Source organism: Pyxicephalus adspersus, chromosome 7 (assembly GCF_032062135.1).
Source record: "Pyxicephalus adspersus chromosome 7, UCB_Pads_2.0, whole genome shotgun sequence".
Classification (NCBI taxonomy): Eukaryota; Metazoa; Chordata; class Amphibia; order Anura; family Pyxicephalidae; genus Pyxicephalus; species Pyxicephalus adspersus.
The window spans coordinates 57545047-57559340 of NC_092864.1; the positions used below are offsets into that span (position 1 = coordinate 57545047).

Sequence of the window (14294 nt, forward strand, 5' to 3'; positions counted from 1 at the left end):
TATCATTACATGTCTGTGTATAGTTTGGGAGCGGCACTGTTGATCAGAAGACAAGCTGTTTAGACTTTCTATGTTTGTGTGGGTTTCCTCCCACCTCCCAAATACATACTGGTAGGTTAATTGCTTTATGGTTATATGTAGTTACTATTAGTGTTAAGGGTATTGTTAAGCAGTACATTTTTAAACAATTTTCATAATGATTTGTTCAAAAACAGTGCTTGTTTTGTGTGTTCTAATTAAACAATGCTTGCTAATTAGGTCAACAATTAGGCTTAACAATATATCACTGGAAATTTTGAGAATGGTGCAAATGAATGTTTTAGAGTTAAATATGAAGGTTGATGTTGCACAGTTGTAACAGAATCAAGCCATTACCTAGGGATGGTGAATGTACGTGCAAAGCAATAGGAAAGAACCCACTATTTACCTGGGTAACTGGCCATAAGCTGATATTTACCATAACTACTATTCCAATGAAAGCACAAATAGCCATTTAGCTTTACTGCAGTGCTTGTATGTTATAGCGTGTTGTAGCATGTTATAGTGTTGTAGCATATAAAAATACTTATCTTATTAAGTGGAGGGGTGCTTGCAGTTTCTTAACTTGACCTTGGCTCTAGAAGCCTTTCGGCTAAAACTCCAAATCCTAGATCTACAGTATGAAGCGCAAATTTATTGACAACCAACCTGTAGTACCACATAATGTCTTTACTGTGCCTGCACACCTTCCTTAATGACCAGTGAAGCCACCCTGCAGATCTGATACAAATACAACAATGCACCCAAGTCTGGAAGGCTGAGGTTCAGACCAAGTTTTCATATTTGACATTGTGATTAATTAATTTTTAGGAAAAGGCAAGATGAATATTACCTTGATTTTTGCAATATTTTTGCAATAAGAACAAATTCTAATGCAAAGCACATAAAACTGTAAAGTTACTGCATGACTTAATTCCTGAGACTTTCTTTTATGTAGAAAGCTTATGTTAGATAAAAGAAAGCATAGTTGTCTGAGTGTTTACGTATATTATGGCCTACAAAACACAGGGACTCCTTATCACTTTCAAATTGAACCTGCTTTATTAAAGCTCTCTATTAATTGTAAGAAGAAGGCAAGTATAGATATATCTTAAAGATCAATGTACTGGTAAATATAACTAGCATAGGTATCCGAATCTGTCCTGAAACAAAAATAAAACATTGGGTGTTCAGTATTATACAGTAATTTAAACACAAGATATATATGTGTTAAAGGGAAGGTGTAGTGTTTTGGACATATCTTCTTTTATTATGATGCAGACTAAACATATTAAAATTAAATATAAAATATTTATATTTATAGCCAGATGGAGCTTCAGGTTCCTCCTGTGATTCAACTTGTGATTCTCTGTGACATCATTGTACCTTGCAATAATTGCCTAATTGTAAAATAAATATTGTATATAAATAGTAAATATATACTAATATTTTTAAAACTAATCAGCTAAAAAACGTTGTTAAAGCAATACTAGAATAGGTGTTCTGCAATTATGTAGCTATGACCTGTTAAATGTATGGTATCCACTGATGTTAAAGGATTAAATATCTGGGTACTGAGAATATAAAAAAGCTGATGTAATTTAGGACTGGGCTATAACCGGGGGGCAGTTTATTTAGTAAAATTGGCCAAAACACTAGGACATGATGGTCCACAATATCTCATAAATATTCCACAAAGATGAATATCCATGCTAAATAAACCAAGGAATAGATGTATTGGTTTCCAGGAAACCTACCTGTAATCTGCCCAGTTTTCTTGTTTATCTATTTCCCTTTAACTTTACGACCAGTTTAAAACATGAAAACCACCTTGTTTTTCTTCTGACATTGGCTAATAAGCATGGAATGATTGTATTTAGGTTAGATTAACAGTTCCATATTTTGGAAGTTGTTGGTGCTATAAACCATCAGTTCTATATGTAGCTTCTGGGGCATGAAATATATTTGGTTCAGCTTACTAATATAAATTATACATTGATTTAGGAAGTTTGTTATGAAAGGTAAATAAAAATATTAATAATATTAAACAGGATTATATAGTGCCAAAATATTATGCAGTGCTGTACATTAAATATACAGTAAATTTACAGTAGGTGCCTCATATTTTAAGAATGCTATGTTGTCCTTTAAACTTCTTCCAATCAAAGCCTAAAGCTATGTACACATGCTAGATAATTGCATCAGTATTTTTTTGCATTTTACTGTAGCTTCAGACAATTCATTGGACCTTAACATTTGCCTAGTTTAGGAATGAGACCATCACTGAACCTTTAGGTAAAATGCTGAATAATAGCACTTTGGTGGGTAGCAGTAGCTTTGGCAGTAAAGGAAATGACACTCTGTCAGTTAACAATACTTTTAAGTTGCTTTCAATTTAACCTTAAGAAAGCCTTTGACAGAAGATACAAATACATAAAAAAATATCTAATAATACTCGGGAATAATGTCTAATAAATATAATAGAAATGTAAGACTGTAGATGACAAATGTCCACTGGTGACAGTTTTAACCTTCATTTTAATGGAATCTGTTCACAGCACAGTGTTTCTGCTGTGCATGCTATGTTTTGTGGTTTAAGCAAGCTCATTTAATTGAATAGGGACATGTGACCATGTATGCTTTTATCACTACTGTACCAACTGTCCCTCTCCCATAGTACACAACCAATGTGTAAAAAACAACATAAATCAACATCTATATGTGCTTGTAATGTCATGCATTACAATGTAGTATAAAGGAAACCTAGATATAATGGGCTCCATTGATTAAAGCTCTCCAAGGCTGGAGAGGATACACTTTCATTGGTGAAGCTGGGTGATCCAGCAAACCTGGAATGGATCTAGTCCAGGGTTTAAAACATTTGCTAGGACCCAGGTTCACTGATGAATGTATCCTCTCCAGCCTTGGAAAGCTTTAAATAATTAGGCCGAATATGTAATTAATGTAGGCCATTAAAATAGCTCTCACTGCTAGAAAGGATATGTTTGACAATGATCAAATACTACATAGCTAGAATACAATTAGCCAATGTAAATAGCTATCTAAGGATTCCCTTTATAGTGGCCTGCGTAAGATGATTGTCCAGCAGTATGACAACATAATTTAAAGATTTGCTCAAGTAACAGAAATCTGCATCTATCTATGAAAATCACAGCTACATCAAGAACATGGCAAATTATCTATGTATATGGAAGAGCAGCATTGCATAGTTTTATGATCCAAATGTGTCTTCTATGAATACTTTTATGACATTTGTTAAGTAATGGTCTCTTTATGAAACTTATATGATATGCCTTCGTCTTCATAATCTAGTATTTTATGCAATCAGTTTACAGAGTAAAATTTACATTTGCAATTACCTATCATAAAGTAACTGGTTTAACAGGAGGCAAATCTGTTTGTATCCTGTAAACATACATCTAGACTGTCAAGAATAGTGCAGCCTGAAAAATGATCAGGTCAGCCAGTACATCATCTATTATGCTAGCCAACTGGAAGCGGATATTACAGCTATAGGGCAATCTTAGAGTAGCTCTGTCTAGACAGATAGTCAACCTACACAGGAGTTCCATGTAACAATCTATGGAGGACAGACAAAACCTAAAAGAAAAAATGTGGGATGTTATAGTGCATTTCACTCTGCACTCAGCACTAATAAATGACTACTTTAAATGATAAACCTTCGCATAAAGTTCAAAGCAAGGGACATGTGTGGAAAATCATGAAAAACCCTTTAGAATTATTATGAAGTTAATATTAATTGTAGGCTTCACCCTACATGTATTGTTAATTCATTTATGATAACAATACACCTACAGGGTATATACTGAGAACTTGAATTGCTAAAAAGTGGCTATTACAGATTGCAGTCTAAAGAGTCATATTAGGGCTCGGACTAATTTACTAAATCAATTACCATAAAAACCTATGCTTCCCAACATAAAGTCAGTTTGTTTTTCTTTAGTTTTTTCTTTTTAGAAAAAGTAGTTGTATGGCTATATGTCATAATCTAAAAAAACATCCTTAAATCCTCTGATGCGGACAGGATTTTGGTTAACTTTGATTTAGGCTACATTTCAGAAACATCAAAGAAGAACACCAGACTGCTAGACCTGTTTTACAGTATAATACACATTTTATAGAGCTATGTAGATAGAAGACATTTGTCAATCAGGTTTAACCTGTTATTTAAAACTTGTGTGCATATGTGTGTGAGTGCATATTAGTACAACCAAATTACATTATCATTGTGTTATGGATATGTACAGAGATAGTATCGCTGAAATACAGATTCTGTCTGCCAGACTTTTTAAAACATTAGTGACATTGGTGTCAGGGGAGGAACCACAGCACCCAACAGGGAGAATGTTATTCGGCACACTAGGGACCGCAGGATGGCCGCAGTAGCCACAACTTTAGAAATTATTCCATGTCACCCAGTTTACTTTCATCTTTTGCAAGATGCTTCAATTTTCATTTTGTGGACACAGTTGCTTCAAGTAGACGGTGACAATGTCAGCATACATATTTTCAAACAATTATTTTCTTTATGCAAAAGACAGCTACTGACACAAGTTTCACTGTTTGATTGTTAATTGTAATATTTGTTTGTCAACTCACTCATATTGTATTATTTTATTTGGGTCCACTGGCTATATGTTGGCATGTCTTTCTCTCGTCATGACGGTTATACTTTTCTAGCTTGAATTTTGGTAAAATTAATAAAAAGAATGAATTCTGAATGAATTCATGCCAACCCTTTCACATGTTTAGCATAACCTAAAAATAATTCACGAGAATATATTTACGCTTTAGGATATAGCCTTTCTGTGCTGTAGTCTTACGTGGGAAAATGTCTTACGTGGGAAACTTATTATTCTAATAGTTCATTTATATTTCAGACTATGTAAGAAGTGACACCAATTCACTATGTGATATACTGAGAAATGGCCTTACAATATCCTGTGTGCCTTCATTGCAGTCAATAGAAATTGAATGCAGCCTGATCAAATGAAAAAAGTGATCAACAGCGCTTTAAAAATTTGAAAATTCCTGGACATTCTGGGCTGACAGTATTAACAATGCAGTGATCACTATTTGTAGATTTGTCCAAGCTCATTTTATGCTATTGTGAAAATAACACAGAAAAATGTGTAGTACTCTGTACATACATCCCATAAAGCTATTGGAATATTATGCCAAGGTATAAACCTCCTTGCATCACTTGTCTTTTTAAGCTAGGTACACACTTGCAATAATTATCATTAGAAAACGAATGACTAATGATTATGCACGATTATTTTCAACAATCGTATTGTGCACGATTCTGTACATGCTGTAACGATATGATCGGTCAAATATAATCCACCAATAGTGTACACACGCTAGATACAATTGTTTGAACGATGCAGGAACTGACATGTAAAGGAGAAAGTGTACTGCAGAACCATCCATGATCACTGAACGACCGTACACACAATAGATAGTGAATAATCGTCGCTCAATCAGATCCGCCGGGACGGTCGTTTGTTTCCGGCTACATTCCTCTTTCCTCAGCGTCGTTGTGCACACGTTTTTGTTAACGATTATTGGACAATCGGCCTTTAGTCATTAGTTTTCATTGATAATTATTGAAAGTGTGTACACAGCTTTAGTCCCACATCTCCTGCTGAAAAATCACAATGTAAACTAAGTAAAAAGTCAACAATACAGAATCCCCTTGTTTTTTTACAAAAGGGGTGAGATCTGGGAATTCAGGTTTCCAAAACCTAACTCTGGAGTTCTGGGTAAAAAGACTACATTAGTATAGTGTCCATGTCCTCACTGCTGTTGGGGTAAAGATGGGAATATATTTCCCACTTTCAGCATGCCATTGACCTTAACTGAAACAACTGATGTTTTGGGTTTCTACAGAGAGTCTTCTTTAGTGACCCATTGTCCTGTATGCCCCCTATTGAATTATTTGCAATGGTAGGAGACTTGAGGTTGGTGACAAGAACTGCCTTTTTTCAGCTTAGCTTTCAGTCTGTTCTGCTTGGGGGTGTTGTGGACAGACCTGCGGAGCACACAGGGAACCAAGCTATGATTCAGTTTTACCATCGATGGAGAAATATTAGTTGGAATTGTCTTGTTAAACACTATGTAGCTTCCAATGGTCTCCATTCTTGACAACCAACATATCGATGCCTCTAAATCCAAGCATGCCTAATAGAAACTAGTGCAAAGAAAAGTCATAATTACTCAATATGCAGCTGTCATTTTTTTTTAGAAATGAGATCATAAAAGCTAACGCTTGACTGCTCACACGTATTTGTTTGTAGTGCCCACGTAGGAAGAAGGCTACTATTACATGAGCCAATATTCATAAGAATAAAGAATACCGCCTGACAAAAAACTAGTGACATCCCATCTTTGCAATAGATGCATGTCTTGTTATTATGTGTTCATTGCCTCCTTTATCATGTTAATGGATTAAGCCAGCACAATCAGTGAATTTGTACATGTAGGCAATGTGTGAACACCAATACTAATGTTACAAATAAAAAGTAAGTACTCAGTTTAATAACTGTCTCTATGTGTCACAAACAAAGCAATTAAAACATATGTTATGCATGGGCCTTTTCATTGGAAAACTGGTCAATATAACCGAGTCATGCCGGCAATCAATAAACCTGGAGGACTTAGGTCATCTAGCGGTGAAAAATGAGGGTTTCTTTAATTTTTTAATGTGATATTTTTGTTTTTATTTATTTTGTGTAAAGTTCTGCATTAAAATGTATGTATCAATACAACAGACAGTTAAAATGGAACACATCATCACCAAAGTGGCAAAGAAAGTACCCCTTTCTGGATAGGAAACAAACATGCTTTTTGTTTTCCCTGATGTGCACCTCATTTTAAGAAAGGTGATATGGACTCTGGCAGCCATGAGCACTGTGCGTGGTTCAGATGAACAGAATAATAAGCTTACAGCAAGATAGGAGGACCAGCTGGACACAAATCTGAAAGCAAAGCTTGTAAATATAGGGCTCTATTTATAAAACGGGGAATCTGGCATTCCTTCAAACACTCCCTGGTGGGAATCAATTGCTGCCAATAAAACACATGGACCTGGAAGATTCCTATGAGGGAATGTCAGTTTCGCTGTTTTATAACTAAAACCAACGTGCACCATCACCTTCCCATTCTGCATACATAATGTTAAACTACACAAAAAGACTTTTCAAACAGTAAAGCTAAATTTAGATAAGCAGTGAGGTTGCGGTGCTGTTATCGATTTCTCATGCCCCCAGAATTATGCTTTCGGTCTGGAAACTACATGAACCATCTCAGCATCACTGCCTATATGTAATGAATGGAGGGTGTTATTGAAAGATTCAGAACGCTTGTTTATTTGGGCCAATGCAAAAACTGGGGCTGCTGTCCAGCCACTATTCATATAAATTTCAACTAACTGTAGCTTTCCTTTCCTTTTATCCCAATCAATTTAATTGGATTCCTTGATATTAGGTGTTACCAGTCTGTTTGCAATGATACAACCAATCCCAAATAAAGATAATATAATAAGCAAACTACAAACACAATACATTTGAGGGATTGCAGGTGTCTAGCTCTTCATCACTAGGACCACGGAACTGTCTGTAATGAGTCTGTAAACTGACTATGATAGGGACATTAGGGTGGGAATTCCACTGAGGGACAGTTACTGACATCACTATGAAATTAAAATTGCTGTGCAATATATTGGCATGATACAAATTGATGAAAATAATATTTTTTTTATCCAGTCTAAACACATCCTCTTTAATTTAATCTAAACCAATAGTTAATTTGCCAGACAGCTAGGTCTGCTAAACCTCCACTAAAGTAGCACTGCTGGCCCAAAAAATACTCCCCAGGCTGCTGAATGGACAATGAAAGATTACAAAAATGATGCCACTTCCTGGCTCACTTTGGTTTTGACTCCTGACTACATGCTTATTTTCAGCACAGGGAAGAAGAGCCTAACTAGATCCCAGCTGTTGTAAGGGAAATGACAGAATTTATATTACCTCTTTCCTCCTCATCATGTCCTTTGCCATCACATTTGCATGCATCACACCTAATTGTCTCTTTGTTCTGCCCATCCCTTTTGACTATGAGTGGTTTAAACAGCTGGCTGAGATATAATTATTTATTTGCACTATAGGCCTGATTTATTAAAGCTCTCCAAGCCTGCAGAAGATACACTTTCATAAATGAACCTGGGTGATCCAGCAAACCTGGAATAGATTTCTTACAAGTAACTTGCTTTTTGTTAGCAAATGTTTTCAATCCTGGAGCAGATCCATTTCAGGTTTGTTGTTTCTTTTTATAAATCATGCCCTATTTTTTATTTTGAAAACAATACACACTGATTTAATAATAAATACCTTGCTTTTTTATTGCGAGGTCCACTTAAGTAACCAGAACCCCTTCCCCATGTAGGAACATTGCAGAAAAAAAGGACATCACCATGCTACTGATGGAATCCTAGCGAGTGGCCCAAACCTCATAAGACAACAGGCCTGATTTAATAAAGCTCTCCAAGGCTGCAGAAGATACACTTTCATGCGTCAACATGGGTGACCCAGCAAACCTGGAATGGATTTCTTAAAAGTTTTTTGCTATTTGTTAGCAAATGTCTTCAATCCTGGACCAGACCGATGCCAGGTTTGCTGGATCACCCAGATTCACTGATGAAAGTGTATCTTCTCTAGCCTTGGAGAGCTTTATTAAATCAGGTTCAATGTCACTGCATTTGCAGGAACACCATCATGCAAGATTTGGGTTACTCAGCATTCTCCAGGATCTCATGGGAAGGGCGATGATGCCAGCCCTATACCAGTGTTTACCTTTTTAACATGTGGGAACCTTTGAAATAACTTTCAGGTCTTCCAGGAACCCCTGCTATAATTAATATATTTACAGATTACAGTACATACGTGGTGGTCAGTAGGAAGAATGCCTCTTACATTTCTGGCGAGTGGGAAGAATGTCACCCTTACAGATAGCCAGAAAGATCATTGGTGTCAGTTAAACTGACCTGAGAGGCACAAATAACCCACTGCTCAACCACTTGAGGTACCCTGATTGACAAACACTACTACTATAAAGGTCGGTATATTTACTAACTTCTTTACTTTCAGTTTGGTTAAAAAAAAAGAAGTGGAAAAGCAGACCTTACATGTATTGGAAACTCACTTTAATTTGTGTCTTCTCTATTGGCTTGCAGTTTAAATACATAACCGCATTATTATTTTTTAAACATGTTTGTTGAGTTCATCTATAATTATAGACATACACACTTTCCAACACACACCCACAGACACATTGTCATTCTTCTAATTCTTCTCACAATTTCTTTCATACTCATTATTTCACAATTCATCCATTTCATTACTTTATATTTTGAAACGCATATTGACACGCAATGCCTGTTTTTGTAACATTTAGAAGTTTTTTGTCATACAGATTTATTTTCTCATTTTGCATTTCTACTTTTAAATGAATAGCACTAATATCCATTTTACGATTTAATAAATTAGAAACGTGCATTGAAGACAATGTTTAAAATTCTAACTCAGATCTAACTCATTAAAATTAAAATATTAATGCAAAATGAAAAAAAAAAAAAAAACGGATTGCCAGGACAGCAGCATCCTTACAACTAAAAAGAAAACTGGCACCCTGCTAGGTTATTTTTTCATCCCATTGTATGAGTTGTGTGAGGTTGCTGCTTTTCAGTGAACTGTCATGCATAACTAATATCACAATGATGCTCTCTATGAGCAGAACAAGAACCAAGAAAGCACTTCTCCAAGCAAGCAAGTGTTTGTGTTCCAGGACAGCCATTTAATGCATGGTTCCTCACCCTTTGTTCTCGTTCTTCTCCCTAATAATTTATCTAGAAAACTGCCAGTCCAGACATTCTCCTGCTGGCATGCCATGACAAAGCAAAACTCCATGCCACATGTAAAAGCTGCACCTTAGGTATCAAAGTCCTAAATGGCCCTAATGCATATTGCTCAATTTATGATCACTGTAGTTCATCAGCCATTAGAATCTCCATTAGAATATGACAAAAAAGGTTTGATCACACATCCACCCCACCCTATACATGAGAATATGTAAAAACGTATGTAACAATAAAGCAGCCCATTTTCACGCCTGCATTACAGGATCAGATCATCACATACACTTTCAAAATTGTTTATTTTAATAAAATATATATTTTAAAAATACTTTAAACAAACATTGCTAGAAATAAATGGGATAACCCAGATATACAGATCCAAATAACATTTTTAGATTTCTTCTCCATCAAGTATTTATGGACTTGCCTACAATGTTACTTTTATGAATGCTTTTCATACATTATGGTTTTATTTGATTGTTGTGCTCCATAATATAATTGTATAGCGCAACAATAAAAAAAAACATAATGTATGAAAAGCATTCATAAAAGTAATATTGTAGGTAAGAAGAGAAAGCAATATGAATATATGTCTCCCTACAACAGCTGACAGAAACAATGGATTATGAGCATAAGTCATTAGGTGTGTAAACAGTGTCATTTAATGGAAAAATAAGTTATGTGTCATATTTTTCTAGAAACGCCTTTTCATGGAGATCACATTTCTAAATTATTTGTCATTAACCTCGCCCATACTGACAGTTTAATTAATAAAATCAAAGTCTGGTAATGTGATATTTAATAGATAGATGGGGAGAAAGAGATTGTTAATAAAGCAGTTGTGCTATAGACGCACTTTGCAGTGTGGTAAGTAATTTGTCATTGTATCATCCATGCCACACACGTTAAACTGGATCATTGGGTTGCCACCCCTACACCTGCAAGTACCATTATAAAGGAAGGGCTGGATGTTACATGGGACTAGTTAGAGGCAGTCATGGATTATAATGATTAATTTTCTTCTGAGCATGCGTCTTTCATTTTACCCAGTCTGTGAGTGTGCCTGCCTTTCTTTGTCTGCCCCTTGCTTTTCAGCAAACAGCTGATCTGGAATATTCTTAGCATTACACGGTGCTTTAACGGACACTACTTAAGAACAAGAAACCCATAAATTAGAAACTCATTAAAACCCTCATCTTGTAATATGTGTAAAAGATACAGAATGCAATCTTATATTTACATGTGTATAAATTGTATCTTCTACAACTGACTAGTCATATTTACAGGTGGTAACAAAGAATATGATTATATTTAGATAAATGACTCAATCTGCCTAATTCACCAGCAGAATGGAAATGCTAGCACCTGCAGTGCATCCATTCCTGCGAATTCTCACAACATCTGTGCTGCATTTTATCCTTACTGTAAAATCAGACAAGTGGAAGTTACATGGATCACTGCGTTTTATATTCAGAGGCCTAATGAAAATAAATCTGTTTTAAAAAGAACCTCTGGCTTTATATACTAATGGTAATAAATCTTAAAAATAATGGTCTCTGGAGGGCGATTCATCGTTTGTGCTCTGGCACACTGACAAAGTACAGCTGATATCCAAAGCACAGTATTAAATTAGATATTTACAGTGAACTAGGGGCCTGCAGTACCAAGAAATGCTAATGCAGAAAGGATTTATAACTACCATACCTTCTGTGATATTTGCAATGTGAATGAGATCAGAAATGCATCCTGATAAGCTCACCTGTCAATCCTGTATCAGCGGTTATTGTTTCATCTCTGCACTACTGAACCCCCATCTATTATGTTGCCACTACAGTAGCCATAATGTTTGACTGTAATGTATGTATTACCTTCAACTGCACAATGCTGTATGAATATTTCTCAGATCTGTCAGTGTGTATCACTGCTGCACTGCAGGCATAATGCGCCCCAGGCTGGGGAGGATGTATAGATGCATTGCAGGGACAGCAAGCAACAAAAATAAGTGTACTGTATGTGCACTATACCAATTAATAGAGTCCATAGATAGAATGGCGCATTCACACAGGTAAAAGTTTTGTAGTATTAGTCATATATTATGTCAACAGATTGAAAGGTACTGCAATGCAGACACCCAGAGCCCAGGGATTCGGAAACAACGGGCAGACAATTGCATAGAGACTTTTAAAAGGGCCAATACAATCTCCAACAAAGGAAAAAAGGCCAATGCTTATTAACAGGTGGTGCTGAAGCAATGATACTGTTCTTTGTAAAATATAAAGATATTAGTATACAAGTGCCTGCTGTGTGATCCATAGGAAATATGCTGTTGGTTTTCATTTTGAAATGATTAAGAAGATGGGCAGATGAGCCAATAGAGAATATGGGGGTATTGGGGTGGGGGCAGATGTCAGTAACAAAAGAGTTCAGCTCTCAGATAGGAGAACAGATGCAGGCAGTATACAAAGGGCTATGGATCTGTAGGAAATAGGCTTATATGAGAAATCCCCATATCATTCACTAAGAGAGCAGGAACAGCAAAAAAAGAATGATGGTTCAGGAGATGAAGAAATGAAAGACACATAGCAAGGATTTAAAACTTGGCTTTGCTACCTCCTCCCATTCATAGATTACATAATGATCTTAGCTATAAAGCTGCAAGGGTTCACATTCTATACTAGATCAGCATTGGATTTTGTCATTCAGCTCTATTCACAAAGCTTTAACACATGGATAGGAATCTTTATTTCAGCCATGTGGTTGTCATTATTAAACCCCATCATTGTCCTCTGCTGTAAATATCACAAATGTAAAACTAAGTATCCTTATTGTAGTGTGTTAGCCATATATTATACATCACTCTCCCGGGATGTCAGAGCAGCAGACGGTACTCACCGGACTGGTCTGTCACCAGCTGCAGCATTCAGGATGCTCGGATCGCTTTGATCAGCTGCAGCTTGGAGAAGCCAGGGATGAAGCCAGCCCCGCCCACTATTACATAGCCACACCCCTTTACTAGATAGTCTATCTTTTACCTAACCCCGCCTACTTCCCACTCCCACCCATGCGCGTTAACCTTTTCACTGCCGGCTCTTTTTTCACACACATGCTAAAATGCGCATTATTGTCTTAAAAACTATAGATATTTAAAATGATTTCTGTAAGTTAAGGAGCTATGGAATTAAAAGATTGCAAATCAATGTTTTATGTTGCTTTATATTATGCGTTTATTAATGTATGTCTACAATCAAAAAATACCTTAAAATGAAGTTTGGTGCGCATGAACACTAAATATTGGTCGTGATGTATTAAAGCTCTCCAAGGCTGGAGAAGATAGACTATCATGAGAGAACCTGAGTAATCCAGCAAAATTCAATTTCTTACAAATCATTTTCTTTAATAGGATTATAATAACGTTGGTCACCAGGACAAATAAAAAAGATGGATCTCCCCAGTAGAGACAAAGGCAGCAATACAAAGATGGCAGAGGGTAACTCTACTATTTCCATACCAAACCGATGTAGTCTTAAACATATGGACACTCTGAGTAAATAGCTATACCCAAATTTGTAAGTAGATGGCGCATTAAAAAAGATAAACCTCAATGATGGCCCTGAAACGATTTCCTAATTTTTCAATCTCAGGCATGCGTAGAAGAAGATTTTTTCTACATTGGGAGGTGAGATCGGCACTCATTTTTTTCCTTTTACAGCAGGCTATGTCACCTGATCCCGCGCATGCGCAGTGCGTAGTGGCCAGAAGACATAATAAAACAAAGAAAGATGGTGGTGCCTGGCGCAGACTAAGTTGGGTTAAAAAATGGCTTAAGACCCAATCGAGGACATCTCTGGCGGGATCGAGGGATTTATAGAATTAAAGGTAAATCTATACATATGGGAGTCCATACAGGATGTCTATAATCTACAAGCAGACCTGAATGCACTGTTTAAAGCGGGACTAAACTAAACACAAAAAATGATACCTTTACCCTGCAGATCCCTCGATGGCGCTGGTCCTTCCTGCGATCCGGTCTCGCATCCTCCATCTTCAGTTTTCTCTTCCGTCTTGTTCTTGTCATCTTGGCACGTCACCCAATCTCACATTGCACAAGTGCAAGATCGGGTGACGAAGCCACTGTAAAGGGGAGAAAAAAAGAGAGTTGATCTCACTGCGCTTGCATGAGATCAGCATTTCTTTCCCTTAATATAAAAAAAATGCCCCTTCTGCACACGTCCCAGATTAGGGCATGCGCAGAAGGAGACGTAGGTCATGCGCAGAAGGTGACGTAGGTATCCTTGGAGGCTCTGCACTCCCAGACTGAAAG

General features: G+C 36.5%; 1 protein-coding gene across 2 annotated transcripts in view; it reads right to left on the minus strand.

The window, feature by feature from the left end:
• Positions 1-12922, minus strand: part of MAP2 (microtubule associated protein 2) — a 129261-nt gene extending 116339 nt beyond the window's left edge. The window contains exon 1 of one of the 2 annotated variants that reach the window (XM_072418591.1): positions 12866-12922. The gene's annotated coding sequence lies outside the window, so the exon portion shown is untranslated. The remainder of the gene's footprint in view (positions 1-12865) is intronic. The other variant, XM_072418593.1, reaches the window with a different exon arrangement.
• Between the last annotated feature and the right edge of the window lie 1372 nt (positions 12923-14294).